The sequence below is a fragment of the Colias eurytheme genome, chromosome 25 (assembly GCF_061535395.1).
Source record: "Colias eurytheme isolate Ceu_HAF_F1 chromosome 25, ilColEury1 Martin Lab GWU primary, whole genome shotgun sequence".
NCBI lineage: Eukaryota > Metazoa > Arthropoda > Insecta > Lepidoptera > Pieridae > Colias > Colias eurytheme.
The window spans coordinates 6,249,199-6,255,198 of record NC_143004.1 but is presented as its reverse complement, the minus strand read 5'-3'; the positions used below and the strand labels follow the sequence as shown (position 1 = coordinate 6,255,198).

Genomic DNA, 6,000 nt, shown 5'->3' with positions numbered 1-6,000 from the left:
AAATATAAAAATATCCATTAACCATATTACTCGTCTTAATACATTACATTACCCGGGCGCCGTACTTACGGACAATTTTCAGCAGCTCAAACAATAAACATCCGCTCATAACCGAACAACTCAAAAAGCCACATCCCTCTACGTCGCATTATGTCAAGCGAGATCTCTTCAAATTGGTTAGCTTATCTTCTCAGATTCAGGCCGAGTTTTCCATAAACCGACCTAGTAAAAAATCCCATATTGCGTGCTAAACAATATGTCGGGTAGAGCTTCTGAAATTGGTCGGGTGTTACAGCTGGGCAGCTCCGCCCTCCGAGTCTCAGCAACCCCTAGGTTCATTCATTCGTGTATCGCCCCGCGAAGCAGCCGCACGTCTGTCAATAACCGTGCGTTTATCGTGTTAAATAAATAAACAAATAGAATTTCGCAATTTGTCCAGTTTAACGCAGGATATAGAAGGGTCCAGGAGATTTAGGGTAAGTTTTATAGATAAGTTGGTACATTTTACGCACGTACGTGCTTTTTATGGAACGAATTGTGACACTATTTATATTGCCTTCGGGTAAACTCGATTTTCAGGTGTCTGTGTCAATAAAATACGGGTTTCGTTTGTAAACGTTTAAATTGTATGTTCCCAAAAATTGCCTGAATATTTTTTTTATAATACCTACAATGTTTACCGGTGGGAAATTCTAATATGTATTAGAATTCGATTTAAAAAAAATTGTTCGTTTTATTTGAGATAATATTTAGCTATAATATTTGAAAAGAGCAGAAGGACAGCAAAAGAAAAACAGTGTTGTACCGCTATTACCTACTTGTCCAAAAAACATTATAGTGGAGTTTTCTTAAATAAATAAAACAAAATAAAAAAAGTTTAAAATATTACCTACAAAATATTGTTTGTGTTGGCAAGTATTTCTTACACGTTTTATCATAAAGGGTAAAAATGCGACAAATATTATCGGTGCTTTCCGTGCTTTACAGAATTCAAAAGACAATCTGACGAACCTTAGAAAGCTAGCTGAGATAATAAGAATAACGTAATACTATGTAATACGAAATTGTACTATACCTGTAATATACGGGCACATTTCCGCAACTTGAAATAAAAAAAAATAACATTTCTTTCTGTCTTTCTTCTTTTAAACATATTTTAGAATTTAAAATCATAACTAGCAAAATTATTATTGAAGTTTAACTATCTCATTCGCGGTTATTACCTCTCCAACACTGATTAGTTGAATCTTACAATAAGTATGATCGATGATGCTATGAGGATGATAGATCTTCAGAGTTTAGGCACAACAGGTGTGAATCAAAAGTTATAAGTTAGGTCCAAATAGTTTTCATGTTTACTGCGTAATTGTTGTTTAAACTACGTAAAGTTATATACTTACGTAATCTAGCACTAGCTTTAGAAAAAATAATAAATCACTACATAGTATAAAACAAAGTCGCTTTCCCTGTCCCTATGTCCCTATGTCCCTATGTCCCTTTGTACGCTTAAATCTTTGAAACTACGCAACGGATTTTGATGCGGTTTTTTTTAATAGATAGAGTGATTCAAGAGGAAGGTTTATATGTATAATAACATCCATTAAATAGTGGAGAAGTACTGTTATTTTTGAGGTTTCTAATGTGATGTCGTAAAAAATTACATTTTTTCCGCCTAAATTGCAAACGCAGGCTGAACCCTACGAGTTTTATCAAAATAATGTACTAAGTATTATACACATTGAAAAGGTCTACAGAAAAGTCCGCGATGGTATATGTCTATCTCTTATGGATAACCCACAATAACTTTTTTTTGTCATTTACTTTTTACGACAAATAATGGCTAATTTTCGATGTGATTTTAACCAATACAGCATTAATCCTTAACCAATTAAATACCTTGAATACATTGTTCATTTAATATAGATCTATATGGCCCTTTACACCGTATAATTTAAGTGAATATTTTCGAAGATATTACAGATTTAAAAATTGCGGGACGTAGCGTTTGCAGCGCTACAGGCCGGCCGCCCGGCAATCTATTTTATACCCGTGCGAAGCTGGAGCGGGACGCTAGTTAACTATAAAGCAACATTTGACAAATTTTGAGCCTCATAATTTTCTACCAGAATCGGCAAATTTTCTCCCTCATCACTTTTATAAAACATAGTTAACAACCTTTTCTCAGAATATAAATTAAAATCTTTATAGTTACTCTTTTGGTACGGAACCCTAAAAATCGGTTTAATCGTTTCGGAAGAAGATTGGTTAAATACACTGTGACACGTTAATTTTATACTAAACTAGCGGTCCGCCCCGGCTTCGCCCGTGCAGTGGTACATAATATTTACGTTTTCTCTACATAAGAACCATCCTCGTACTTTAAGGAATATAATAAAAAAACAATTATCGAAATCGGTTCAGCCGTTCTCGAGTTATGCGCTTACCAACACATTTTGCGATTCATTTTTATATATAAGAAGATAAGATAAGACTAGCGGTCCGCCCCGGCTTCGCCCGTGGTACATGTTTACGTTTTCTCTACATAAGAACCATCCTCGTACTTCAAGGAATATAATAAAAAATGAATTATCGAAATCGGTTCAGCCGTTCTTCTTATATATAAAAATGAATCGCAAAATGCCTTACCAACACATTTTGCGATTCATTTTTATATATAAGAAGATAATAATGTCCTTTAAACAATAATTTAGCATTTTTCCTTGGAATACTTTTCTCAACAATAAAACTTTATATTTTTCTTAGAGCGAGCGCCCACGAGCAACTTAGTTGCCCGGCAACTATTTTGTCTCTGTCGCTGTCTCCTCGCAAAGTTTTGAACGATGCGCTCACGAAAGCGACAGCAACGCAACTTTTTCTTTAAAATTTTCTTCATTTATCAACATGGTTTTCGAAGAGACGGTTGTGGTCTGTGCTCTTGTCCCGCATAGTTCCCATTCCCGTGAGATTTCCGGGATAAAACTTATCCTATGTGTTAATCCAAGTTACTCTCTATATGTGTGCTAAATTTCATTGTAATCGGTTCAGTAGTTTATGCGTGAAAACTGAAAACCATACATACCTACAAACCTTTCCTCTTTATAATATTAGTATAGATATGTAATCGTAATTGTAAACATTTTAAGTTTGAAAAATCAGATGTTTTGCGCGAAGTTACAGTAGTACCCACCTCAACGCTTCGCTTATGAGGCGTGCAAAAGTAAATTAGTTTTTATATAATACTTTTTAGTGTATTTTTCAACACGAATCAAACGAGCCCAAACTCGATAAAGTTGAGTCAATATATTACTAAGTTCCTATGACCACCTTCCGACTCCATCATCAAATCAGCTCTATGTCATAATAATGTTTCATCGTTATCCAATTTACATGCGTATACAAAATTTCAGCTCAATCGGTTACCTGGAAATGAATCAAAGTTACTTGCTACATTTCAATTAAGTCATCGAGACCAGACAAAAATGCTCATAAAATAAAAACTACTGGGCTTATCCGAATAAAATTTATGGGACCAATTCCACACCATTCCGCATCAAAAAAAAAAAAAAGAATCACGTAAACCGGTTCAGAAACCTCGGAGTAATCGGTGTCCATACATAAAAAAATATACCGGCCGAATTGATAACCTCCTCCTTTTTTTTAAGTCGGTTAAAACTACTGTGTACGAGAATAAATACGTTGACATAAATAGGTATTATCGCTACGCCGGTTACGCGGCAACTGGCCGGCGGCCGTCGCCTGGCAACATTTTTGTCGCCGTGCGCGCACTTGCATTGAAACCAATAGATAGGGCGACAGTTGCGTCGCGGGCTTGTCTCCGAACCCGCGGACAAAAAAGTCTCCCGGGAGTTGCGTCGCTACGTGCGCGCACTTTCATACTAGCCCATGGCTGGAGAGACAAAATAGTTGCGGAGACAAAATTGTTGCGGAGACAAAGTTGCTCGTGGGCGCTCGCTCTTAGAGACAAATATACCTACTGCACGACTCGTTTCGCCCTTGACCGTTCTTTTAACCTGTCTCGTAAATAGAGTCAATAAAGCCTTATGATCGAACTTTGGTTGCACAATAACGTATGTAACAGAAATAAAACTGTTCTGGAACAGTACAGTAAAATACTTATTTATCTGGATAAATAAGTATTTTTAAGGTTTTATAAGGTAGCATTTTATTTATTTATTTAACATTTTATTATACATATATACTTTCATTAAAAGGAAAAAGTAAACATACAGCTTTATGTATAATGGGGCGGCTTTACCTCTTTAGAGTGATCTCTACCAGACAACCACTTTGGCAAAGAATAAATTTAAGCCTTATAAATATTAGGACATAAAAATCTGATAAAATATCTGTCTATTCTTTAAATATATGATTCGTATAAACAACCTGTAATTAATTTATATTAATTGGGCATAAAAAGGATAAAAACCATTTGTAGAGCGCTGAAAACCTCTCATATACTTAGTACTCTATATTTTGATTAAAAAGAAGGAAAATCTAGGTTTTCATTCAAAGCTTAGGGTGGCTATTTTGCCCGACCTTCCCGTAAGTGTAAAATATTACATTTCAATGGCACTACAAATATAAAATACACATAAAATGTCCCTAAATTGTGTATTTGTGCTCATTACATACATAGCTCTTTAAGACGGTGGTCATCTACTAATACTAATATACTTATAATATTATAAAGCTGAAGAGTTTGCTTGTTTGTTTGTTTGTTTGAACGCGCTAATCTCGGGTACTACTGGTCCGATTTGAAAAATTCTTTCGGTGTTAGATAGCCCATTTATCGAGAAAGGTTATTATAGGCTATGACGTATCATTACGCTAAGACCAACAAGAGCGGAGCAATGCGGGTGATACAGTGGGGCACGGCTAGTTAAAAATATATATAGCAGACACTTGCTTGGCCTTTTAAGGTTATATAAGCTGTTAGTAAACAAGAAGATTCAGGCAAAGCCCACACTTCATGCAAAGTGCAAAAAGAGGTAGTGTTTTCAGCCAGTAAATACTTCTAAAAGTCAAAGAGAAATTGTGTGCTTTGCATATACGAGCGTTCGTGTTTATAGTTCATACATGATACAACGTATAGAGAGCGGCTACAAAGTCGCAGATACATATTTAATATATTCAAAGCGTCGTTTAGAGGTCAGAAGGTTAGCTTTAGGTATCTATGTAACAAAAACTTGACTGGACTTTTGAATATGACGTGTGAAAGAAATTGTTTCGTAGGTATCTCATATTTATATGAGAGTAACAATTTCAAGTATTTGAAAAAATGTGATGAAATGTAAAATTTTTATATGTTAGCTCTTCATCTCTTGTGTTCTCTATCTGAAGTATTTTTTTATTTCGTTCTTCTTTCTTTATAATATGACTTACGCTTTTAATTCCGTAAATGTGACGATAATATTCTGTTTGTAAACTCTATACCATTTTAAACTTCATATACAGGATAGGCACACTATGATAAAGCAGCTATCAGTACTAGCTTTAAGCTCCAATTAACGATCTGTACACCGAAATGTATGCCAAAATTATACCGAAATTATACCGATTTATTGAGAGTTAGAGCTGTTCCACTTATTACGTAATCCAGCACTATTACTGTGTTACTAACTATTGTCTGTACTTAATATTACTTCCTCTAGTTGCTATGTAATCATATACCTACTAATATTATAAACGCGAAAGTTTGTAAGTTTGTTACTCTTTCACATAAAAACTACTGTACGGATAAGGATGAAACTTTACAAGTAATTAGGTTATACATCAGAATAGCACATGAGCTGGAAAAATACTTAATTTTGCACGCGGGTTGGTTCGCGGGTGAAACCGCGCGATATAGCTAGTGTAACATATTCCAAATTCAGTATAATAGTAATGAACACATTATTTATATTTATACTGTATCATTCGTAAAAGCCTTATATTTTTAAGACGTTTAGCATACTTATCTTATAAAATTAATCAGTTTCA

General features: G+C 34.8%; 1 protein-coding gene across 1 annotated transcript in view; it reads left to right on the top strand.

The window, feature by feature from the left end:
• The first annotated feature begins 351 nt into the window (after positions 1-351).
• Positions 352-6,000, top strand: part of Cbp53E (Calbindin 53E) — an 85,436-nt gene continuing 79,787 nt past the window's right edge. Inside the window, exon 1 of the mRNA XM_090116072.1 lies at positions 352-476. The gene's annotated coding sequence lies outside the window, so the exon portion shown is untranslated. The remainder of the gene's footprint in view (positions 477-6,000) is intronic.